Raw genomic sequence first — 27,049 nt, forward strand, 5'->3', positions numbered from 1 at the left:
ACCCTATGGACCAGTCCGAGCCTGAGACCAGCCCTCTTCTCAATGGCTGACCTCTGGATGAGTAGACAAAAATTCCCACAGACACCTCCAAAATCTTGCAGAAAGACTGCAAATGGTGGAGAGAGGGGATAAATGCCAAATGAATGCTCTCAGATATAGACTGGGATGTCATTACAGATCTCTTGGGTGTAATGTGGACGTATCCTGATTCTTTTGTCCACGTGACCCTAATGTAATTCTAGCTATAAAGCTATAAACCCCGAACACATACTGTACATTCTGTATACACATTATAATATGCCGCTCTATGATCCTAATGTTATTTTACAGCCGCTCTGTGATTAAATGTTGAATCTTTTCGACAGCTTTGCCGATCGCTCGCGTTTATTTTGTAAGTGCACAATCTTTCTTTTTTTTTTGCCCATTAGCTTTCCCTGGCACACAAATGTAAAGCCCTGTGTAATGGCAGAGATGCTGAGACGAGTCCCATGTGATCACACTGGCAGCATCGGCCACTGAGAGGCTGTGCGGCTTCATGCAGAAGGAAAGGGGCTATTGTGTAGAGTGCAGATCTGATGCAGAATATCCCAGCGCTCCATGCAGAATGCACCGGCTGCACTGAGGCCACACGAGCATCACTAATCATCTGCTAAATACAGCATTTTATGCCACAGTGACCCGGGCCCCAGTGTCGCTACCACACAGGCTCGTTTGGGTAAGTCATATTTGCCTTGTTTTTCTATTGAAGCACAATGCTTTGTGTAGCATCGCCACATCCAATGCTCCACGGGCTGGAGGGGACATAAAGAAGGTTTGGCTGCATCATATAGATATGGATATAGATATATTGCATTATATATAATGAAGCGTGTAAACCTATATAAACCTTTATGGAATGAATTACCAATACTGCACAATGATTGACATTTTATGTAATCCATGAGGGCCAATTCAAGATTTCCTTATTTTTACCATGAAAATGTTGCTTAATTTCAACCTCACATTTATTACAGTGCTGTATTAATGATCATATATTATTATTATTATTATTATTAATAATTATAATAATATCTGGAGTAAAATGTCTAGTTTTTTAGTCGTGTGAACATATAGAATGTGTTTATCTATTATCGATCTATTATCTATCTTTCTATTATCTATCTATTATTTATCTATCTATTATGTATCTCTCACATCTATCTATCTATCTATCTATCTATCTATCTATCTATCTATGTATCTATCTCTCATATCTATTGATCTATTATCTATCTCTCATATCTATCTATTATCTATCTATTTATCTATCATCTATCTAGCTATCTGTTATCTATCTATCAAGTTTTACATTATAATCTATCCATTTATCTATTTTTCTATATCTCTATATATATAACCATTCTATATATATCTATCATCTGATCTACCTATCATATAGTAATCTATTTATACATTATCTATTTATTTATCTATACATCCATGATCTATCTATCTATCTATCTATCTATCTGTCTATCTTTCATTCAATCATCTTCCCGTGAACACTTTTATCTTCTATCTATTCATCTTTCTCTTTTTATTCTTTCGATGCTACTTGTCTCTATTGTTCTATGATACAAATGCAGTAGAGCTGGGTTTGTAATTTGGCACACCTAATGTCACTTTGGACTGTTGATAAATCTATAAAATAATCTATCGAAAAATTGTGACAAATTCAGCTCTGCCTCATCAGCGCCGTATCAATTGGAAAAGAAAAAAGTTGGCCAAAAAATCCTAACTATATCTGCTAATTCTTACAATGGAGATTGGTTCTTTTTGACTAATTCACCAGAAGATGTGCATTTAGTTTATAATTACGCGGCATTGTACTTAACAGGCCACAATTGAATCCAAATTCGCTAGTAACTAGTACCAAAGGAACATCCGATATCTGGACATATTATTGTTCATCAGGCTCGGACTGGCCTACAGGAGGGCAGGTGAATCCTCCGGTGGGCCCCCCCCATACAGGAGGAAGCCTTCCATACCCATTCCTGAGCAGTCATTGGCATAGTACACTGAATGCGATATGTACAGACAAAGGAAGCATCTCTTCATTCATTATACAAACCGTCCAGTTTATTATTGTATAGAAGAAGAGTCAGATTTGTTAAGAAGGGTCGGGAAATATCTCATGTGACTGAACAGCGGCACCCAGAATTAATGTCACTGGTGGGCCATTGCCACCTCAGTCCGGTGCTGTTGATTATTGTAAAGAACCCTAAAATCATCCAGGATCCAAGCTGTAGACATTAGACCGTAATATGCAGCATGACTGGGGTGGGCGGTGGAAGTTTGCACCATAAACATACCCACCATACCCGTACGCTACGTACCATGACCGGCATCAAATATATTGAGATACTGAAACTGATTGGAGCGAAGACATTAATGAAAAATAAGTGCTGTCCTAAGGATCATATTTGTAGGAAGATTTTGAGATTTTACATTTTTAGTACCATCTATTGCTATATACACAATATGGAGGCAAGGCCTCGACCAGTACCATCTGTGAGAATTACCATCAGTGGTGGTATACACCAACGAGAGCGGTCACGTCCATTCACCATCGTCTTAACTCATCTGACCAGTGATAACATTTATTTAAAGGGATCTTGTCATGTTAAAAATGCAGTCTGCATAGCAGTCATCATGTGACAGAGCAAGAGGAGCTGAACGGATTGATATATAGGTTTGTGGAAGGTGATTCAGCAGAACTATTCATTTAAATCTCTGGTCGTTCCATGCTTTAGAGTCCAGTGGGCGGCTCTAATCATGATTCACTGCTCTCTCCATAGGCAGATATTCACAAACGAGGCGGTCAGTCATGAGTGGAACCACCCACTGGACTCTTAGAAATAGAACAAAATGCAGGTTAGAATGAATCTTCCCCCACAGAGCTGTATCAGTTGTGATAACGGGTTTTCAAGAGGTTGTCAAGTTTATTCCCGGTTTCAAGTAAGTAGACCTATAGAGAAAAAGACAAAAAGTCCAGCTACAGCAAAAAAAATTTTTTTCAAAAAACAAGTGGAAAAATATTATTAAAAACCTCATTTTTTTGAATGTGCTGTGCTAAAAGCAAAAAAAAGACATAACCTTAGGCCTACGTGTTTGAAGCGCTACCACAATCTTAATCATAGCTTTATTTCTTGCTTTTAGAGCATTTGAATAAACTAGCTTGGCCCATGCAAAATTTTCGCACATGGGTCGTTGGGGGTCGCAGGCAATTTTAGAAAAAGCAAGCTGGTCAAATGTAAATGTATTTCATGAGATGATGATCACAGACAGGTATTTATATATGTAGCTTGGTAATACAATATATTGTTTTGATAAGTAGAGGCCAAAAAAATGTTTTCCAGTTGAGGTGCCACCTGCAGGTCATTGTGTCATTCTGCAGGTTTATGAAAATTAATGTTTAAACTGTATTTAGTGATAAAATCATGGATGTGTGGTCTGTTTGGCTGTTTTCTTGCTGAAGGGAGAAAGTTTACCTTTCAAATGGTGTATTATGTGTGTGGGTGGGGCGAAGTAATCCACGAAAAAGCAGTGCATGTATACAAATGTGTTGATAGTGTGCTTTGGGGTACTGTGGTGCCACCTGCAGGCCATTTTTTCTTACTGCAGGTTTATGAAAATTAATGTTTAAACTGTATTTAGTAATAAAATCGTGGATGTGTGGTTTGTTTGGCTATTTTATTGCTGAAGGGGGAAAGTTTACTTTTCAAATGGTGTATCATATGCGTGTGTGGGTGCAGTATGAACGGGGATACAAAGGAATCATCGAAAAACAGTGTTTAGAAATAATAGAATAGATTATGTTTTTAATAATATTTTTTCACTTGTTTTTTCTACAAAAAATTTTTGGGACGGTAGCTGGAGGTTTTGTCTTTTTCTATTACAAAATATATAACTTATTTTACAATTTTAATAACATAGAGGTGGATCCTCAGTCTATAGGATAGTTATTTCGCTGCCAGAGTGGAGAACACAAATTTTTTTCTCTGTAGAGGACCTGTCATATACAGTGTTACTTATTGAAAGGACAATTGTGAAATAATTTAAGACGACTTCTGGGGGCATCAATTACCCTTCTCACCTGTAGAGCTTGTCAAAGAGGGCAACTTCTTCAAAAAGGACTTGCTAGTTACCATACTTACCAATTGTAGACTTGGTGTAAATGCCACTGTTCTCGTGGATCTGGCGTGGTTTTTCTTTTGTTCCCGTGCCTCTCCATCCTTGAGGCATATCTGCTTCTACCTTGCATGTAAATCTAGTTTTGTTAACCAAATGGGTGTGCCCCTAAACTCATTTGATGACCACGCCCACTTGGCTAACATGACTAGATTTAAATACAAGGATTTCTCAGGAATGGAGAGGATCAGGAACAAAAGAAAAACAATGTCAGATTCAGGAGACCAGTGGTAAGTATTTATGGTAGCTGACAAGTCCTCTTTAATGACAGTAACAGGGGTGGTTAGTGCCGATGTGGACAAGGGGTAATAGTGGGGTTCACAGATTTACCTAAATTTACACCCGAAAATGATGTAAATCATGATCCCTTCTATACCTGTTGGATTACATCTGTTTTCAGTTTAATACACATCCAACAATGCGCCAAATTTATTAGCAGGTGTGCACTAGACGTAGTTAATTCCCCCCAGTATGTCTCAAACTCTGCATTTCTTTTTTTCCACCTTGCTTCAGTTCCTTTTTAGAGCAAATTTATATTCATGACCCCCCCCCAGAGATCCATCCCGCAATCATGGTCCACGGCTGTCCAGACTAAAGTGCTCTTTATTGTAAAAGTCAGATGCCCACCACTAAGTAACTAGAAGGATTGTCATGGCAACGCTAACCTTTCATAAAAAAAGAATGTTCCGTGAACGTCTGATACATTCCGTCCTATAAGCCGACACAAAATCGTACATTTACAAAGTGTAATTAAAGAGAAATGTTTATTTCCTAGTGACAAAAAATGTTAATACTAAATGTATTAAACTGCCTCAAAATAACATTCAGTAATAGAACAAAAAAAACAATTACGTTGAAAAAGTGAATAATCAGCTTTAAATCAATTTTTTTTATTTAATCTAAATACAGTTAAAAAGTCTGTGTTTATGAATTTAGTTTTATATTTTATAATATATTATAATATACTCTAGGTGATATATTATAATTTATTCTGTATCATAATGTATTTCATTTTTCTCCATATACAGCTGGAACACAGACAATAATATTCTGACTGCATAATGCCACCACTAGGGGGAGCTGACTGCATACTGCTACCACTAGGGGGAGCTGACTGCATACTGCCATCAATAGGGGGAGCTGACTGCATACTGCCATCAATAGGGGGAGCTGGCCACCTACAGAACACAGTTATTACTGTGCTTCCCCCAAAATAAGACCTACCCCCAGGGCTAGCGTTGTGGGGGGAGGTAGATAAACTAGTCAATTAACCACGGAACCCACTCTCTTAAGGGCCCCGAACAATTCTATTCCAAGATTAAAACTACTTAAAGACCTTTGGTGAATTCACGGTCATGTGACGATGATGTCACCAAAGCTCCTTTAACTGCAGGAGTCTAGAGGAACGGATGAAAATAAAGACCCTTATGTCTTATTTTTGGAGAAAAGCGGTGTATAGTAAACGCACTAATAACACAGTATGAAGTAAGCTCCGAAGCTCCCTCTAGTGGAGGCTGTAGGAAGCTTTAATGTTATAATATCTTATGTGACTTTGCAGGAGTTTTTTGAAGGTTTTGTAGTAGAAAAAAAAATTAACTTCTCCCAGGTTTTTGGTTTTGAACTTCCATTTTTTTCTTCCGCTTCTTCCAAGACTTATAATTTTTTCATTTTTCTGTTGACATAGCCATATGAGGGCATGTTTATTTCAGGATGAGTTGTAGCTTTGATGGACATCATACATTTTACCATTCCATGTAAAAAAAAATTCAAAAAGTGTGTTGTAATGACGAAAAAAAACACAATTTTGTTTTGTTTTCGTTTTTCTTTTGGTGTTTTGTTTTTACAGTATTCATTATGTAGTGAAAATGACCTGACAATGTGATTCTGAGCTGCAGTACCAGGAACTGCCCCATTATACAGTACTGAGCCTGGATAAACAATGAGTGATTACTAGAGCAATGCTGCTTTTTAATTTAACAATTAACAAACTTCACATCTTTCTCATATGTATCCTGTCCTCTGCTCACATCGAGATCTGTGCTCTCCAATATAAAACTCCTGAAACCACAGAGAAACTGCATTAGGCCGGGATCACACTTGCGAGAAACTCGCACGAGTCTCGCACCTCAGTATCTGGCACTGCTGCCGACACTTGGGACTGTAGTGTGCGGCTGTATATAAATACATGCAGCCGCACACTCCGGTCCCGAGTGCCGGATATTGAGGTGCGAGTTTCTCGCAAGTGTGATCCCGGCCTTAAATGCTGTTTTTCATGAAGCCTTGCATCTAGTGATGAGCGAGTGTGCTCGTTAGGCTGGGGTCACACTTACGAGTGCAATGCGAGAAACTCGCGCAAGTCTCTCGCATCAATACTCGGCACTGCCGCCGGCACTTGGGGATGGAGTGTTTGGCTGCATGTCTTTCTATGCAGCTGAACGCTCCAGTCCGAACCACCGGGGGCAGTGAAGCTAGAGACTTGCGCGAGTTTCTCGCATTGCACTCACAAGTGTGACCCCAGCTTTAATCGAGCTTTCCGAGCATGCTCGGGTGTTCTCCAAGTAGCTTGGGCATGCTCGTAGATTATGAATACATGTGGGGATTTCCTAACAAACAGGCAATCCCTGCATGTGTTCAGGATGTCTTACAGCAGCAAATCATGCAGCTGCGGAGACACAAACATAATCTACGTACGCGCCCAAGATACTCGGAGAACACCCGAGCATGCTCGGAAAACTCGAGTAAGGCCGAGGTCACACTTGCAAGTGCAATGCGAGAAACTTGCGTGAGTCTCTCGCCTCAATACCCGGCACTTGGGACCCGGAGTGTGCGTCTGCATGTCTTTATATGCAGCTGAACGCTCCGGTCCAAACCACCTGCGGCAGTGCCGGGTATTGAGGCGAGAGACTCACGCGAGTTTCTCGCACTGCACTCATAAGTGTGACCCCAGCTGAACGAGCACACTCACTCATCACTACTTGCATCCTATTGTGTGTGGGAAGAAGCCAATTTCCTTCTGTCTGTTACAAGCCTATTTTTAAAAGCATTTAAGGGGAACCTGTCACCTACAAAACCACAATTTACCTGCAAATATAGTGATAAACTGCAGGTAAATAGGGTTTTAATCATATTAGGAAATGTAACTGGAGCAGCAGCTACAGGGAGAAAATGACATTTTATTCTACCTGCAGCCACTTGCTTCTGGTCATCGCTGCAGTGCAGGGGACAGTGATCAGTCATCAATCACTGCACAGTGAAAGTGCTATAATCACTCCCCGACACTTTGATTGACAGCCTGTTCTGCAGTGTATGTGTGCAGATCAAGCTGTCAATCAAAGTGCCGGGGAGTGATTACAACACACTCACTGTGCAGCAATCGATGACTGTAAATGTTCCCTGCACCGCCCTGATGGCTGGAAACGATCGGCTGCAGGGGAAATATAACTTCTTTGTCTTCCTGCAGCCGCATCTCCAGCTACACTGCCAAACATGATTAAAATGCTTTTTTTCTGCATTTTTGTAGGTGACGGGTTCCGTTTAAACAGAGCATTCAACTATTAGTATTCTCACACCGCAGTAGATAATCCCATTGTGACTTTTCATGCCTCGCAAGATAGATCCTTTATAGAAATACACAACCTCAGGCAGTACAATTTACTTCTACACATCACTATTTTTATACGTTGTTATTATTAGGATTCTTCCTAAATTCCCATAGGAATGATATTTATTTTACTTCCTTAATCAACTTGTTAAAGATTTCAATAATTTTTTTCAAAATCATGACAAATTGTGAGCTGATTATTTAATTTATTTTTACATATTTATAAATGTCTACATTTCTTTCTAGTTGTCAGAGTAACCTTTTTGTTTTGCAAAATGCCCCGATCCCGTTATCTCTTTTTTTGAGCTCTTCAGTTAAATGATAAATTGACTGTATCTACCATTAGAGCAGCAATGTTGAAAGTAATCACCCAGATGTGATATCTAGGGTATCCACCACAGTGAAGGCCCCCACTGATCATCAGAATGAGTGTCCCGAGACTCTGAATGGAGTAGGGGATGAACATGCGCTCTGTTGCTCCATTATACTTTATGAGACTGGAGGGACAGTAAAGTTCCTTGTTGGCTCCAAAGAGAATAAAAATAGGGCATCAGTGATCAGATTTATTCAGGGTGGGGGGGTGAGAAGGGCTATTGTGACCATTGTCATTTATGTTGCATCCATCCATCGCTGGAAGAAAAGGAGAGAGGAGCTGAACGTGTGCACTATTCTCTCGGTTAAAGTCTACGGGAGTTTAGAAAACAGCTGAGAAGTTTGGCCATTACTTATAAAGCATGAGATGTATCCTACAAATATGCCATAAATATTAATGTGCAGATATTTTCCATACTTAAGAAAGTTCATTAAAGGATTCTGACAGCACAAAACGACTGTACAAACCGAGCACAGGCACTTGATGCACCGTCTGTGTGGCCAAACAGTTCAGTGCACCTTCCCAACCACTTGATTTGTATCTCTCTCCAACCCTCTGTTTTTTGATTGACAGCTCTGGCTTTACAAGAACCAGAGAAAGCTGGAGATAGATGAAAAACAAGCAAGTGGGGAGGTGCACTGAACCACTCAGCCACGTCAAGGGTGCACTGAGCGCCTGTGCTCAGTTTGAACAATCATTTTCTGCTGTCAGACTCTGTTTAAGGCCGGGGTCACACTTTCGAGAAACTCGCACGAGTCTCGCGTCTCAATACTGTCGCCGGCACTCGGAGGCATTTATTTCTATCCACATGAACGCTCCGGTCCGAGTGACGGCGGCAGTGCGGGGTATTGAGACACGAGACTCGTGCAAGTTTCTCGCAAGTGTGACCCCGGCCTTATGCAAATCTTTTGATCACTTCTAAAAAAAAATCTATATATATATTAAAGAGAGAAGGATTTAGGTCAAAAGGGGGAACTTTTACTACAGTTGTGGCCAAAAGTATTGACACCCCTGCAATTCTGTCAGATAATACTCAGTTTCTTCCTGAAAATGATTGCAAACACAAATTCTTTGGTATTATTATCTTCATTGAATTTTGTCTTAAATGAAAAAACACAAAAGAGAATGAAGCAAAAAGCAGAACATTGATCATTTCACACAAAACTCCAAAAATGGGCCAGACAAAAGTATTGGCACCCTCAGCCTAATACTTGGTTGCACAACCTTTAGCCAAAATAACTGCAACCAACCACTTCCGGTAACCATCAATGAGTTTCTTACAATGCTCTGCTGGAATTTTAGACCATTCTTCTTTGGCAAACTGCTCCAGGTCCCTGATATTAGAAGGGTGCCTTCTCCAAACTGCCATTTTTAGATCTCTCCACAGGTGTTCTATGGGATTCAGGTCTGGACTCATTGCTGGCCACCTTAGAAGTCTCCAGTGCTTTCTCTGAAACCATTTTCTAGTGCTTTTTGAAGTGTGTTTTGGGTCATTGTCCTGCTGGAAGACCCATGACCTCTGAGGGAGACCCAGCTTTCTCACACTGGGCCCTACATTATGCTGCAAAATTTGTTGGTAGTCTTCAGACTTCATAATGCCATGCACACGGTCAAGCAGTCCAGTGCCAGAGACAGCAAAGCAACCCCAAAACATCAGGGAACCTCCGCAATGTTTGACTGTAGGGACCGTGTTCTTTTCTTTGAATGCCTCTTTTTTTCTCCTGTAAACTCTATGTTGATGCCTTTGCCCAAAAGCTCTACTTTTGTCTCATCTGACCAGAGAACATTCTTCCAAAACGTTTTAGGCTTTTTCAGGTAAGTTTTGGCAAACTCCAGCCTGACTTTTTTATGTCTCGGTGTAAGAAGTGGGGTCTTCCTGGGTCTCCTACCATACAGTCCCTTTTCATTCAGATGCCGACGGATAGTACGGGTTGACACTGTTGTACCCTTGGACTGCAGGGCAGCTTGAACTTGTTTGGATGTTAGTCGAGGTTCTTTATCCAACATCCGCACAATCTTGCACTGAAATCTGTTGTCAATTTTTCTTTTCCGTCCACATCTAGGGAGGTTAGCCACAGTGCCATGGGCTTTAAACTTCTTGATGACACTGCGCACGGTAGACACAGGAACATTCTGGTCTTTGGAGATGGACTTGTAGCCTTGAGATTGCTCATGCTTCCTCACAATTTGGTTTCTCAAGTCCTCAGACAGTTCTTTGGTCTTCTTTCTTTTCTCCATGCTCAATGTGGTACACACAAGGACACAGGACAGAGGTTGAGTCAACTTTAATCCATGTCAACTGGCTGCAAGTGTGATTTAGTTATTGCCAACACCTGTTAGGTGCCACAGGTAAGTTACAGGTGCTGTTAATTACACAAATTAGAGAAGCATCACATGATTTTTCGAACAGTGCCAATACTTTTGTCCACCCTCTTTTTTATCTTTGGTGTGGAATTATATCCAATTTGGCTTTACGACAATTCTTTTTGTGTTTTTTTCATTTAAGACAAATTAAATGAAGATAATAATACCAAAGAATTTGTGTTTGCAATCATTTTCAGGAAGAAACTGAGTATTATCTGACAGAATTGCAGGGGTGTCAATACTTTTGGCCACAACTGTACATATTATTAGTACATGACACACACTAACTGTTAATTAGATTATTGAGATTAACATTCATATTCACTGGAGACCTCTAAAGCTTCTTATTTAATGTGTAAAATCTGGAAACTTCAGAAAATGTCAGTACTGAGTCAGGGTGGAAAATGTAGGTCATCATGGCATCTAGAGGAATTCCTATTCTGCCGAAACGCGGCAGCCTGGTGCATAACACAGATGTCGTTCTATGTCAGCACCTTTTACATACTGTCACGGTCATTGTCGCACATTTTTCCTTTTATTCTGAAATGTTTGCATTTGTAAATATTATGGCTTAAAGGATTGTGAGCTTTAGGCCGGGATCGCACATGCGAGAAACACGGACGAGTCTTGCATGTTAATACCCGGCACTGCCGCCGCCACTCGGGAGCGGAGCGTGTGGCTACATGTATTGATATGCGGCCGAATGCTCCGATTCAAGTGCCGGGTATTAGCATGCAAGACTCATCCGTGTTTTTCGCATGTGTGATCCCGGCCTTAATCAGAGTTTCACTGGGAAGGGGCATTGAGGTGGGTGGCTAATATGCTGCACCCACCTTGTAACATTTGTACATATGCATAACGTATTTGTTGGACTGTGATTTCTTGAGCCCACCAGTGGAAATGAATCTAAGGGCTCATACTCACTTGCGAGAGACGCTCACATGAAAACCTGGCGCTGCCGCCGGCATTCAGACCGAAGCGTGCGGCTACATGTATTTCTATGCGGCCGCACGCTCCGGTCCGAGTGCCGGCGGCAGCGCCAGGTTTTCATGTGAGAGTCTCGCACAAGAATCATGCGAGTGTCTCGCAAGTGAGTATGAGCCCTGATAGGCCTCCCTCCCTCACAGCTATAGACATGATGTCCACATCCTCTTCCCCTCCATTACCATATTATTATTTTTTTTATTTTATTTCTTTCATACTCACTTTTCTAGAGCCATTTATTTTTATTTTTCAGACAATTGAGAACCTGTTTTTTGATTTTGCAAGGAGAGCTGGAGTTTTTATTTGTACCATTTGGGGTACAAGCAGCTTTTTAAACTCTTTTTAAAATATTTTTGTTGTGAAGGAAAAGTGACAGAGAAACAATAGTTTCGGCATTTTTCTTTTTTACTTTTACAGATGCAATAATAGTCCATTATGCTTATTTATTTATTTAAAGAGGACCCGGTACCAAGGTAAAATTGGCCAGCTTTTGCTCTTTTTTATTCCCACTGGTCCCCTGTGTATTCATTTTTAGTTGTTGTTTTTGTTTTGTTTTTCTCTAAATCAGCCATACGTTTGCAAAGATATGGGCCTTTTTATTTGGTGCTGATTTTTATAGCGTTTTCCAAAGAGTCCTTGCGCACAGAGTATTATGTAGAACAGTCAAATGACATGCCTACAAAGAATCCTTGTAAAGACTGTAAAAATTATCAGTAAATAAAAAGGTCCATATCTCTGGAATCGTTTGGAGAATTAAAAAAAAAAGACAAGAAAGAAAAACGAAACATAATACTTAAAATAAGAGCAAAAATGGAAACTTTTGAGTTAGTGAAAGGGTCTGTTAAGAAACGGGAAAATGGAGGTGACTCAAACTTTTATATTTTCTTTTTTATAATATTTTAAAAATTCATGCAATTCCTAATATTCTTTTTAAACCCACTAGTGCACTTGAGTTTGTGATCATTACTGCGATACTTTGGTATATTTCTGCATTGTAGTTGTATTTGTTTTTCTGGGCTCTCCATAAAGCCCTGCTCTTATCAGAGAAATGATAACCCAACGGTACCCCATGATTGCTCAGTGGGGGGGGTGATGTAGATTCTAACCGTTTAGATGCAATGATTACTTTTGTCAACTGCATCAAAGGGGTTAAATTGCAATCATGCCAATTAGAGGCAGGTGCCAACTCAGCTGGAATCCACTGCAAATAGAGCGAGCTTGGCTCTTGAGCCCACACCATCACGCCCGCTGGACATGTCATGAATGATATCATTGTACACATAGAACATAACATCAATGGGCAGCATGGTGGCTTAGTGGTTAGCAGCACTGGGGTCCTGAGTTTAAATCCCACCAAGGACAACATCTTCAAAGAGTTTGTATGTTCTCCCCATGTTTGCGTGGGTTTCCTCTGGGTTCTCGGGTTTCCTCCCACACTTCAAAGAAATACTGATACTGAATTTAGATTGTGAGCCCCAATGGGGACAGTGATGGTAAAGTCCGCAAAGCGCGGTGGAACATGATGGCGCTATATAAGCAACGTCTAATAAGTAAAGAATATCGTCCCTAGTAAGAAAGGCATTGGTTCTAAATTTTGCTTCCTGAACCTTTAGTTAGTTCCATGGACCAGTCTAAGGGTATGTTTCCACTCAGCGCATTCCTTGCGCTTTGGAAGGAGCGGAAAGCCCGCTCTGCCCAAAGCGCCGCCCCCTGTTGAACGTGCGGTGATTCCGGATGTGCTCATTGAACACTGCAGCGTATACATAGAGTAGGCTATTCACCTTGCCGGGGACTAAGCGTCTCCGCAAGGTAAACAGACATGCTGCACTCTAAAAAGACGCGCCGCATGTCCGGTTTCGTGGTTGTGTACGCAGTGTTCAATCCGCAGCAAATCCGGATGTAATACGCCACGTGGAAACATACCCTAACAGTATAACTAGAAACTAAAGAAAATTTCAATCAAATCATTGGCAGAGGAAATTGTAACATTTGCGCCAAATTGCAATTGTTTTATGAACTGATCTCCAGCCTGCAGCTCCAAAGCTGCAAAACTACAACTCCCCGCAATCTTTGACCGCCAAAGGAACCTTCGGAATAACTCAATGCAACCTTATTCTTTCATTGCCCAGCAATGTACAATGCCATAAAAGTAGTTTCATTGCTTATTAATTCTCCAGAACTGTCCTGGGCCTTGCATGCAGATACATGATTGCACTAAACCACTTTGTATCCAGTATAAATATTACAGGCGATGACATAGTGCCGGCAATATGTTTGCCGCTGACTAAATGCTGGCTGTACGGAGACGCAGACATTGCTGTATAAATGATGTATGGCTGTTACATGTTTGGTTACTACAAGGTTACCATCAGTTACAGTGTATTATGTGTTTTCTCTACCGGGCTGAACCGTTATTAAATCAGATCTCACTGTAAACAGGAGTGACGCCTTCATAGTTGTATTCTTCAATTTGATTGCAATTGGAAGGTAATAGGAAGTGACTTTTCCATGGGCAGATTGTGCGCGCGCTTCCCTTTGTCTGAGCATACATGTTCAAGCTGTCGGAAAGCATCAAGCTGCTGTATTTGTGACCGGAGGTCTGAGACCGCGCAGTATCTTAAAGTGCATTTTCTTCAGGTACTGACAATGCAAATACAAGGCGTATAGGTTCCTCGACCTGGCCTTGCTTAAAAGCTATTGACCTGATCGTAGCAGTCTGGGACTTTCTTGGAGGAGGAAGGATCTATATGGCGGCTCTTAAAGATGTAGCAGTCTTAATGGATGACTATGTAGAGCCGCGTGTCTATGCTCCCGTTAATTAGGGGAATGACAAAAGGTTTACTCTTCTCTGAAAAGAAAATTAAGGATAATGAGTGGATTTTTTATCTAATTCCCCTCATTTTACCCTAAATTAAATTGATCCCTTGAATCTTTAGGCTATGTGCAGACGTAGTTTTGAGAGCTGCGGATTTTTCACCGCAGATTTGTAAAAATCTGCAGGTAAATTCTCAGGTCAAAAGTTTTAGCGGTTTAGCCCTGCGGTTTCACACCTCACAATGAATAAGGTGTGAAACAGCAGCGGAATCCGCACAAAGAATTAACATGCTGCGGATTGTAACCCGCGGAAAAATCCGCAGCATGTGCACAGCGTTTTTGGTTTTACCATTGAAAACAATGGTACTGTGCAACGCAGCAAAAACTGCTGCGGACCCGCAGGGCCAGAAACACTGCGGATCCGCAGCAAAATCCGCAGAGTGTGCACATAGCCTTAGGACCTCTTATCCCCCTTCCAAATTTTCATTTTTGCACTTTTTATTTTTCTTCCCCTTTTCTTCCAAGAGTCATATATTTTTTTTTTTTCTTTTGCTGATGAAATTTGACTATAGGAATTGTTTTTTTTTCTATCTGCAGGATGAGTTGTGATTTTGAATGAAAAAAAAACACAAATGTGGTCAAATGGTGAAAAAAAAACACAACATTTTTGGGGGGTTTCATATTAATAGCATTTATTGGGTGATAAAAATGACCTGGAAACATGATTCTCCAGATTAGTATGATTACGGAAATAAACTTATATAGGTTCGCTTGCTTTTAAATTTTGGTGGTGAAAAAAAAATTCAAGACGTCATAATAAAAATGTGTTCCGTTTCGCCATTTTCTGAGACCTGTATCCATTTTTATATTTTCAGCGATGGAGCTGTGATGATGAGGGATTTTTTGGAATGGTGAGCTGACGGTTATAGAAATACCATTTTTGGTTACATGGGAAGTTTTAATTAGGTTTTATTGCACAATTTGGGCAAGGTGCAACTACCAAAAAACAAATTTTCCAATCTGAAATGAGGCAAAAATTGGGGTCACATGTTTACTGAACTCTGCATTAAGCCATTCCTGTTACCCCCCCCCCCATTGAAATGTATGTATACCATTTTCCTTGTCATCAAGGTTTTTTCCAACATGCCCCAACACTGTATAATCAATGCTGGCTATGTAAGACCCCCAGTCACATGTATGTGTGGTATCTGTTTTTGTCACGGGTACCACACGTACCCATTGTAACCTGCAGTAATCTTCACACGGTCTGTGTGTCTATGTGAACCACATTTTTCACCCAGCCAAACCAGATCTCACACTTTGCACTGATGAGGGGCAGTACCCCGAAACACAGTGTTTGCAAATTGAGATTCTGCTTTCGGCTTTTATCCTAAGTCATGTGACAAGGTTGGTTGGAGAGTCGATATTGACTTTTAGGATCTCTACTCCCTATAGGTGACCCTAGAGTTCTAGTCCTTTTTCTCTCTGAAGAGACAATTTGCATATTTCCCAGAGGAGCATTGCAGCTTAAAAGTCTCCCGTGAACAACAGAGATATTTCTTTTTTTTTTTCCAGCGGCACAGATGACCAGGATCAATACCAGTCTATGGGTCCGTGAAAAACACATACATCCCAAGGATGGCATCTGTGTGCAGTACATGTACTCTACGTGTTTAACATTGCAAAATATCGGAGAAACTTTGAAATTTAATTATTTTTTTATACATACCAGAAAAACACGGATGGCACAATAATGGAAAACACTCATGAGCAGGCATCAGTTTTTCACATGCGTGTTTTATATGGACATGTGACGGAGGCCTTAGGATATGTGCACACGCTGCGGATTCTGTTGCGGATCGACAGCGGATTTGGCCCTGCGCATCCGCAGCAGTTCCACAGACATTGTACAGTACAATGTTAGCCAATAGGATTTCAAATCCGCAGTGCACATGCTGCGGATTTGCTGCGGTTTTAAATCCGCAGCATGTCAATTCTTTCTGGGGATTCTGCAGCGGTTTGAAACGTTTTCCATTGTCCAGGTGTCAATCCGCAGGGGAAAAACCGCTGGCAAATCCGCAGGAAAACAGCAGGTCACTTTACCTGCAAATCCGAGCGGAAAAATCCGCAGGTGATTCCGCAGCGTGTGCACTCACCCTTAGATTGTGCAGGGACACACACTATTCCTTAGGAAAATAGCACCACCCATTTGTCAAATTTTTTATACAACTCCAGGAAGAGTAACAGAGGAATTCTTGCTTGCCTGACACCTATTTTATTATGACTATAACGTACTGAAAAAATGGAAACCTTCCAAGTGCTGAAAAAAAGACAATTTTTATGTAATTTTTTGTGGGGTTCGTTTTTCCAACATTCATCGTGCAGTAAAAATGACCCGACAACATGATTCTCTAGGACAGCACAACTGCGGAGATAGCTTATGTAGTTACTTTTTATTATTATAGTGATATTTCAGAGCTGGTTTTTTTTGCGTGCCAAGTTGTAGTTTATATTGGTACCGTTTTGGGTATGTGTAAACATCCAGTATTTGCAGCAGATACATCTGTTGAAAATACTCGAGTGTTGGCAGGAAAAACGCTTTGTAAAATGCGTTCTCTGTTACTGAATTTTTGCACACATTTTTATGCTTTTTTTTATTATTCATTTGAGTGGGAAAAAAAACTACAAAAACACTGAAAGTATCAACATGCTGCAGATTTGAAATATGAAAGGAAAAAATAAGCAGCGTCCTCATGAGGTTTTCAGAAATCTCACATCAGGACTACAAGATCCCAGGTGCTTTCACCTGCATTACATCTAATGTGGTGTACTTAATTATTTGTACTAATTGTCCAACTGGGGGTCTGTATGTGGGGGAGATCGGGCAAAAACTGAGAACAAGGATGAATTCTCATCATCACACAATAAGAGAAAAAAGAATGGATCTACCTGTGGCAAAACATTTCTGTATCCCTGATCACAGCAGCATGGATATGAAATTACTGGTATTGAAAGGTAACTTCAATTCTCAGAGAGAGAGACATGTTTGGGAGTACAAATTTATGACGAACTTTGACACTCTCAGTGCTGGAATGAATGTGGCGCATGGATTTATGTCTTTTTACATCAATTAAGGAATTTCCTTTTAAAACCTTGCGGGGCAACACAGAACTAGACCCCAATCAGAGGACCATAAAACATCCGGACTCCTTATCTATGAACTGGTCCAATGTTTATATTTATGTTTCTCCCTCTCCCATATTGATAGTTCTGCTTCACGTCACTTGTCTTATCTATTGCATTTTTTCTTGGCTGTATTGTGCATAAATATGTGACTTCAGATTTTGTATTAGTCTAGCCTGATGAAGAGACCTGAGTAGTCTCGAAAGCTTGCAATGTGCTACCATCTTTTCAGTTAGCCATTAAAAGGTATCAACCACTGAGGACTCTCAATCCTGAATATTTTTCTATCCACTGGCTAACACGGTACAAAGATATACATCTTTCCTGTATCAGAAATCTCAATCACTTTGTTGGTGCTATAAAACACGTGGAGAAAAACGAAGGAGAAAAAAAATGCAAAAAAATACAAAAAAAACACCCCCACAATGTGTGAACATTGAGACTTTTTGATAGCTTTGCACTCCTTGTAGTGACTGGATGCAAAATCTGGACAGTAAAGAAACAAGACAGGAGAAGAATCAACGCCTTCGAAATGTGGTGCTGGAAAAGGATGTTATCAATACCATGGATGGCAGCAAGAATAAACATCAATTTTAAAAAAAAATCAAGACAGACAAGTCACTTGAAGCAAGTATCACCAAATTACGACTTGTCTGCTTTGGACACATCATGTGAAGAGAGCGATCACTGGAGAAGGACATCATGGTCGAAGCATAGAAGGAACAAGGCGCAGAGGAAGACCAGCAACACGATGGCTTGACACTATCAAAATAATGGCAGAGAAGACCCTGATGGATCTCTCTAGGTTTGTAGAGTGCCCCACGGGGCCTGGGGGTACTCGGTACCGGGCCCGTCGACTTCCATGGGGGACGGTGTCATGGCGGTGGCGACCCAGTCCGTGGCCCAGCGGCGTCCAGTAATAAAATAGGGGAAAGTTGTGTGGTATTTATGCGGTAAAAAAATGAAAATAAAGTTATTAGATGGTGAAATACATGACGCCACCTGTGGTATTCTAGTCAGAGGTGACCAGCGCTGTGGTGTTGCTTCTCTGGGATGGATGTTGGGCGCAGCTATGATGTTGTAGCCCTCCACAGGTAGGGCTGTAGTCCCAGGGCAAAGATATTAAATAAATAGTAAAAATGGCTGTAAACCTTGGGGTGCAGATAAATGAGAGAAAGACACAGAGAGGTGCAGTTTCTTTACCTCTTACTGGTAACAGGTTGCAGTCCGGAGTACCACATACAGGTGATGGAATGAGTCCAGCTCGCCTGGAGGCATTCAGGGGATCCACCTTGCCAGGTGGGGATTTAGGACCTTCCTTTCTGCGCTTTGTGTGTGGGTCTCCGCTGTATATAACTATGCTGCGACCCTCTAGTCATGATGGTTTCACTAACCTGTACGGCTGTCAGCATGAGCCTATTCCACGTGTACCGTTCTCTTCACCGTCGGCCCCGGGCTCCTTATCCGCTGCCGTGCTCTCAGGTGATCAATGTGCACAGGAATTTACAATCCCCTGTACTTTCAGATTCAGCTATCAGGACGTACAGTTCCTGTCAGCCTAGGACTCTGATGTCCCTTTTCTCTTTATTAGCGCTTCACTCAGGGGTCTGCTATATGCAGTATTTTAGCTTCCCTAGAGTCTCTCAGTCTCTGCTCGTGTCCTTTTCCTCTTGTCAGATCTGCTGCCTGTCTTGAACTGACAGGATCTTCCAGAAAGATCCTTTTACCTCACGTCCCCACGTTTAACTGTCATCATTTCTCCTCACAGCTCACAGCTGCTTTGTTTCCATGACAACCCCCTCAGCTCAGCTGGCCAGCATTTATAAGGCATCTCCCTTTTCTGACTTGCAGCAGGAAACTGTGATTTAATGTATTACCTGGCATGGGGGCCCCTTTCTGCCTCCAAGCATGACTTTACCCATTAGAGGGAGGTAATATCACTGTGACAACCGGACTGTGGGGTGTCACATTTGCACAAGATTGATCTTCCTACCTAGCATTCATCCATCAAGTCGTCATGGCTCAAGATCATGCTGAAGGCCATTATTATTATTATTATTATTATTATTAATAATGTGGTGGCTGAAAAAAAGTAAACCTGTGTTTACTTTTTTTTTATTACAGAACTTACTGTAATGTGCTGCTGCAGTGCAGTGCAGTACAGTGCAACCTCCACCAGGGGGTGCTGGTGAGGGAAGAGGGGTTGCACACGCACAGCATAGTAACACAGAGCAGCAGCACAGGTGTCACAGGTAACGAAAGAGTGGTCAGACCAACCGGAGTCAGCAACAAACAGGAAGACGAAGTGCCAGAGGTCACAGCAATGCACGTAGTCAGAGAGAAGCCAAAAGTCAGAGCCTATAGAGAACGAGGTATCCAAAACGTGAGAAGTAAGACGTGGTCAGGGTACAAGCCAGAGTCAAAGCCAGTCGGGGAGCGTGGAATCAGAGATGGGAAACAAGAGGTGGAGTCCAGAGATCAAGCCGAGTCATACACAAATACGGGAAGTCAGAGGCAGAAGGATCACTAGGGTATATGAGTCAGTGGCCCTAGCCTGGAAGCATGAACTATAGCTGACACTGGCCCGCAAGCTGCAGAGGACTGAAATAGCCCAGCCAGCTCCAAAATGAGGCAGAGGGGATTAACCCTCGCATGACCAGTCCAGAGAGAAGACAGCTGAAATCAAACTCTGGACTGGATCATGACACTTACCATATGGATTAAATAATTTTACGCTTTGATTGATCGGACTTTTTTGGACTAGGCAAAAGAATATGCTTTTTTTTATTTCCTTATATTTGAAAGGGGAAAAGATGGTAATTCTAACTTTTATGTTTTCATTATTTTTTTTTTCCATTTTTTAAGTTTGTTTTGTTTTTTTGTTTTTTTTTTACCTTTCCCCCCTAGGGTATCTGAACCTGTGATCATTTAGTAGCTTATACTATAAGCTGTTATAGTTCTATATTGCATAATATTATACAAATTATGATCTTTTATTAAGCCCAGCAGCCTGTAGCACCGGAACACCAACATGGCAGTGACGGGGACCTTCAGCAGACACACAGCTGTCATGGCAAGCCCGATCTCATCACATCTTGTCACAGATGAATGCTGACGTTATTGCTTCCAGACCACAGGAGAGGCTTGCATCGGAGAATAAGAAGGCCAGATTTTATTTTAACCTCATCCATACCTCTTTATCAGTTTCGATTGGGTCGAACAACCCCTTTATATTGCAAATAAATGCCCATTGGTGGAGAAAGTAACATCCAGCCTCATCTGTTATGTCTCCTTAGGGCTCTCCTTCTATTTGTGAACTAGGTAGATCAGGATGAACGACACTCTACGTCCTGCCCAGACATGTAGGATAGGGATGATAGTAAACCCGCATTAAATTCTACGCCAAGTATTATGACGTGAGCAGAAGTGGAAGGGTTAAAATAATTATTCACTTCCAAAGATGATTTCTTCCAAGAATGTCTAGTGCCAGCCAGTGATTTCCCACCAGATGTCGTCCATTACACCGATGTAAACCCTGCTTCGTCTCTTCTCTCAGTTGCCATGGCAACCATGATTCCGAGCTGCAAAACATACCATATGGCTGCGAGATATCTGTCTTCTGCGCGGTGATAGAAAACGTGCTGTTCTGCAGCAGGAGAGAGAGAACGAGGTGACAATGCAATGGATGGAAATTATTCCTGCCGGCATGAAAGAGTTAAGGATAATGGCTGCTATTATCATCAGGAAAGACACAGGGCAGCCCTGTGCATAAATGCCACACGTTTGTGGAGGAGAATGATTGATAATGAGAGGAGGTTGTCATAATCAAGCTGCACATTATATACCTGATGGAATCTGCCAGGACGGGCAGGAGCGTCCTGTCATCGTCTGCACTGCATGCTGGGACTTGGATAATCATTCTGCTAATCATATTCCTCATCAGCTGAAGATCCCTGGATGAAAAGAAAGCACAATGATGAGGGTGATGCTGGGAAAGTCACGGTCCCTAATGTATTTCGGAAAGCATTCTAACAAATTAGATCATAAATGAGATATAAAAATTAAAGCAGCACTCCAATACATTTTTTGCACATATAATACTAGCTCATCAGCAATATTGTAGTTGCGTAATATGTTTTATTCCAGCCAAGTTAAAACCATAAATTTGGAGTCTTTCTTTACAGGGCAGCTGTGTTGTCTTGTCTCCTATCAGTCCACTACCTGCTCTGCTGTGTGGCAGGAAGTCACCCTCTAACTTCCTGTGAACCATGGGATGACCTCTTTACCTATCAGTTCCTCCCTGTCACCTGTCAGATGTCTCTCTCCTCTAAGCCCCACACTCTTTTTGCCTCCTTACGTCCTGACATGCAGCTAAAGATATAATTTCTCCCTTACATAGGACAGTTGTGATATAGTAAGTGGATCCATACATTGATGGCTGCATAATTTTAAAGCTATAATGACTTTCTCTACCACCTGTGGGTTTGCTGTGTGCATGAATATGCAATGTTTCTCACGAGCTACAGCATCAGCCTTTTTTCCTGCCCCCTACTTGTAAAAGCTGACAGGAAGATGCCTATCACAAGCAGGAGGCAAAAAAAAGACAGGCTGAAGTTGCATCACAGAATACACTAAAACTCTGCAATGTGAATCTCCATCACATAAATATGCACCAAAACTCTACAGTGTCAATCTCCATCACATATGAATTGAACTTTATTAACAACTGTTTGAGTTCATTTGGTAGGTGTCCATTTGGGTGCCAATAGTTCATGTCACACTGCAGACATATCCTTTCGTAGGTCACCTTTCAGTCACTCCTTTCTCAGCATCCTGATGTGCCATAGCTGATCTTTGTTTTTTGTTTTTTGCTAAGGCACTATTTGTTATCTGCACTATATGTCTACTCTGGTTAAAGGCTCTTTGCACTCAGCGGAACTACAATGTACGAGCATCCTTCTCCTTTCTTACATCTCCATGAGCATCATAATCTGGTCAGGACCGTTTTCGCACTTGCTGGAATGATCCCACATGCCATTGGGACAGCCAAAAGAATATTAATAGGGCTATACATAATACTGGTCTGTGTACTGCAGTCTAGAACCTATTGTACCATAGTCAGGCTTTGTATGGTGTGAAAGACTGAACTTTGCAGGGTTGAAATACCTAAAACCCTAGGACCATGGGCATACCACTCCATTCTTAGCCATCTAATGAACCAGTTGACACTTCCTTAGTCATCCATGGTACTAGACCACTCTGTACTGAGCTCCAGAATGTGCTCAATTTCTACTTCTAAGGTCCATTCTTCACAATTTTTTTTTCGTAAAATCCAAATTACCCCTTTTCCAATAAAAATAAGCTTCATATCTTCGAGGAGCTAATATCATCACTGCAGGCAATGCATTAATATTTGTTCCTGGAGACAGATTTTCGGAATGTATTGGATAGACACGGACAGTCAATACAGAACCTTGGTTTGATCTGTTGCTTTGTTGGACGTCTATCTTCGTAATTGGGTCTTGCAATGTACGTTGAGATCTACAGTAGCTGTGCATGGCAGGCATCGCGCTGCTAAGTAATGCACAACTGTTATAATGTCTATGAAATAATGGTTCCATTTGCTTGTAAAAATCAATAGCAGCTTTAAAGGACTTTGCATGTATCAGTGTTGTGGGGAAATTCACCAACCGCACAAAGTCTTGGAAATCTGTAAGTGTTTTGGGATAAAAATAGAGATTTGCTACCGTAGAGAAAGCTCTGAAGAGAAAAGCTTTGTAGGAGGTGGATTGCATTAAATATCAGTATCAAAAGATTGTCATAAAATCAAAGGTGTCTGCTGTGGATAAAGGAAGCATTAAAGGGTGCGAGACGTCAGCAAAATATTAACAGAAGAAAAAAATGATTACAGATACAGTATAGCATTAAAAATAGTGCAATATGATGTTCTGTCCAAAAATGATGTACATGGAGATGGGTACATGCTTAATGAGTCACTTGCACAAAGGCTCCCTGGTGTTCACACTTTCACCCTTTGATAGGAACCTGGCTTTTTTTGCAAGAACTCCTAGGTTATGTCCACAGAATAGCCCTGGGCCAGGGAAATAAATGGAGGAAAGAGATGTGAACAAGTAGGGTCAGAAGATCCAAGACTATAGACTTTTTACATTTTTTCTGCGTGTATAGTCTAGCTATACATTTTTTTTCCCTTCTGCAAAAATGAGACAACAGGGTTGCATTGGACTCCACCTTTGTTGTGATGGCACTGTCTACATAAGGGTTTCATGCCCACTCAATTTTCCTTGCCGACGATGTTGTGTCAATGAAGAACACATGCAATTGGATTGTTGTTACAAGTGTCTCTTTTGAACTTCTCGGTGTTGGTCTGTATTCCCGTATCCAAAGTGCAATTATCTTGTAAACCGCATAGCTAAATGTAGCACACAACACACAGATGTTCTACAGTAAGCCTATCTGCATATGTTAGGACAACATCAATAGTCCATATGACATCACGATCAATACAATAACTGCGGGAGGCAGATAAGCTTCACATAATGGATTGAAGTCATTCAGGAGAACTTTTAGGTAAGATCACATTAAGATTCAGTAACACAAGGGACTATCGGACTATCATTTCCATATCATGAACATAAGTATAGAAGACACTTGCTGACAACTGCAAGTACAGAGGTTGTCCACTTCAGATCACTTCTTCTGACATGAAAAGCACCTCAACAATGAGGGATTTATCACTACCTGAACATAAATGGGGACTGTCTCTTACCGCCTAGTGAGTTGTCCATCTAGACGTCATGATTGATATAACATTACCGCCCATTCTAATAATTGGCTATCCATCAAATGCACCAATCTCTTGGTTTCTCTGTAGAGCTTTGGAGTAGCTCTCTGCTTTTGCATGTGTTCCCTTGTTATAACCATTACTCTAATTTATAGGGTGTTGTCCTATAAAATATATACAGTATTTCTCCTATTCAAGGATAGGTGAAAAATACACAATTGCTATGGGTCTGATCACTGGAACCCCACCAATCAGGAGACTGGGTATCCCAAATTCTCATATGTGAATGGAGAAGTCAGGGTGGTGGTCATATATGGCCCCTTTTCTCATGATTGGTTGTAGTCTTAGCAGCTAGACCCTCAGTAAACATATCTTTATTACCTATTCTGTTGATACATGGTAAATGTTTTTCATAGGATAACCTTTTTAAGAATTCTTTGGGTTGTTTTTGAGATTAAATCAGTTTTGAAGCCTTTGACTAAATCTGAGCAGAATCTATAGCTCTAAATACCTAAAAATTTCTCCTACTTCTTCTATTCAGAGGCACATCATCAGGAAACACCAGTGACCAAATTTTATTGGTGCCATACATGGACACACCATTCCACTGCCTCCACTATTTTTATTGTCACAATTCTTTATATATAAATTTGAGCCTGGATCATTCTATATAACACAACAAATTAATTAGAAAAAATAGAAATAGAAAGAAGGGATTATTGAAGGGAAGGGGGGTAATCCAACCAAGTCCTAGAAAAAGGTGGGAACGTTGTTCATACATAAAAAGAGGTTAGCTTCCTGTAACCAGTTTTGGTTCCATTGACAATAACACTCTGGAGTTACCTTCATGAAGGTGTCTCTTGATGATAGGCTCATCTCAATCACTGCCTTCTGCAATTTTGCCTCAGATAGAGCTTGTAAAAGAGTTTTCCTTTACCAAAGAAAATAAATCTGTTATCATCCTGTCTAGTTTATTGCATGAACTATGAGACCTTTTGGTGATGTTGAGCTTGCCTAAGCACTCTTACTTTTATAAAAATATACCAAATTGCTGACTTGGTCACTCGTAAAGATTCTGAGATTTTTGTGAATGGTTTGTTGTTTGTTTTTGTATACTAGAATTATGCCAGGAATACAATGCGTATTAAATGTGTATTTTTACGCTCTGAGGTCTCTCCAAACCATGGAGCGTAATAGACATAGATAAAAAAAAATTAAAAGAAACTATGTTCATCCCACTCTCAACTGACCTTCCATGAAGCTCAACTCCTACTCTTCAAGTAGCGCCATGAGGTGCGTCATTCCACAATGTTACAACTTTGTAGTAGGCACCAAAGGTACTTTCATAACTTTTTAGACTTAAGGTAGACATAAGTCCATCGAGTTCAAAATATAGCCTAATACATTGATCCAGAAGAATGCAAAAATAGTCTAGAAGAAGGCAAAAATATGTCTCTGGAAAGACCACATCAGTGACCAGACAGTAGAACTGGACAACTGGGCTGGAGCATGATTTCATTGCAGGACAGGTGAAGGTGGGGTGAGTATATATATTTTTTTATTTTTAACTCCTTTCCGTCCATCTATAAGCCAACCAAATAATAAACCTAAAGCGATCCACAAAAAAAAATTGATTTCGGCAAATCCAAACTTTTTTTAATTTGAGGCAAATTCGAATCGCCTTGAACCAATTTGCTCATCTCTAAGATTAAGAGTTTTCATGAACACCTACCAGTTGCATATTCAACAATTGAAATCAAGCCTAGGCCCTTTAGCTTCTTGGCTTGTCATAACATAATGGGGGTGACGTTACCAAAACAGACCATGAAAGCACTTACTATTACTTTTGAGCCTGTGAAAATGGAGAGAATTTGCAAAAATCATTTTAATTCTTAAATGGTTAGTGCAATATTTTTTAACAAACCTCATGAATTAAGGCTGAAAGTCTACTCTTCAATTATGGTTTTATTTCAGGTTCAATGTGCTGATGTACAGAAGCTTAAATGGAACCTGTCACCCCCCCCAGGCGTTTTTAAGTAAAAGAGCCACCCTGTGCAGCACTAATGCTGCATTCTGTCAAGATCCCGCCCCGCAGTTGCTTATGATTTATTCACACTGCGGGGCGGGATCTCTGGCAGCGCGGCCACGCAGGCGCGATAGCCAGGCCATGAAGTGATGTGAGAGAACGGGCAGCGCTAACTGCGCATGCCCAAGAAAATATATTACAGGGCAGGCGCCAGCATTTGAAATTGAACACAGAGGAGGTGGAGAAAAGACATAAGCAGGATATGAATGATGAATGATGGATGCGAGGTGTCGGTGTCAGAGGGGGAAAGACCTGCCCCCCGGTCAAACTTCCGGTATGTCTGACCAATTTTATAAACGATTATTTCTGCGGTGGAAGGGACGCTAAATAAAAGAGTCACCTTGACAGAATGCAGCATTAGTGCTGCACAAGGTGGCTCTTTTACTTAAAAACGCCTGGGGGGGTGACAGGTTCCCTTTAATCATAGAAATTCTAATATTGTACAAATAATATTAACATGTATGTTTGCTTCATATAAAGCTGCATTTTCTTCAGATATATGGCCAAACTCCCCTGCAAATTCATAGACTTAAATGATAAAATAATGTCTGCCTGTGAGCTAGAGGCGATAAGAATAACAGATTTGTCCACATCAGATTCTGTATGCCTCTT

At 40.9% G+C, this 27,049-nt stretch overlaps 1 protein-coding gene across 1 annotated transcript in view; it reads left to right on the forward strand.

Moving 5' to 3' along the window:
• The first annotated feature begins 547 nt into the window (after positions 1–547).
• The window catches only part of CSRNP3 (cysteine and serine rich nuclear protein 3), a 126,236-nt gene continuing 99,734 nt past the window's right edge, over positions 548–27,049 (forward strand). Inside the window, exon 1 of the mRNA XM_073545771.1 lies at positions 548–715. The gene's annotated coding sequence lies outside the window, so the exon portion shown is untranslated. The remainder of the gene's footprint in view (positions 716–27,049) is intronic.

This window comes from Dendrobates tinctorius, unplaced genomic scaffold, assembly GCF_039654945.1.
Source record: "Dendrobates tinctorius isolate UK_male_01 unplaced genomic scaffold, ASM3965494v1 ptg000143l, whole genome shotgun sequence".
In the NCBI taxonomy this organism is placed as follows: domain Eukaryota; kingdom Metazoa; phylum Chordata; class Amphibia; order Anura; family Dendrobatidae; genus Dendrobates; species Dendrobates tinctorius.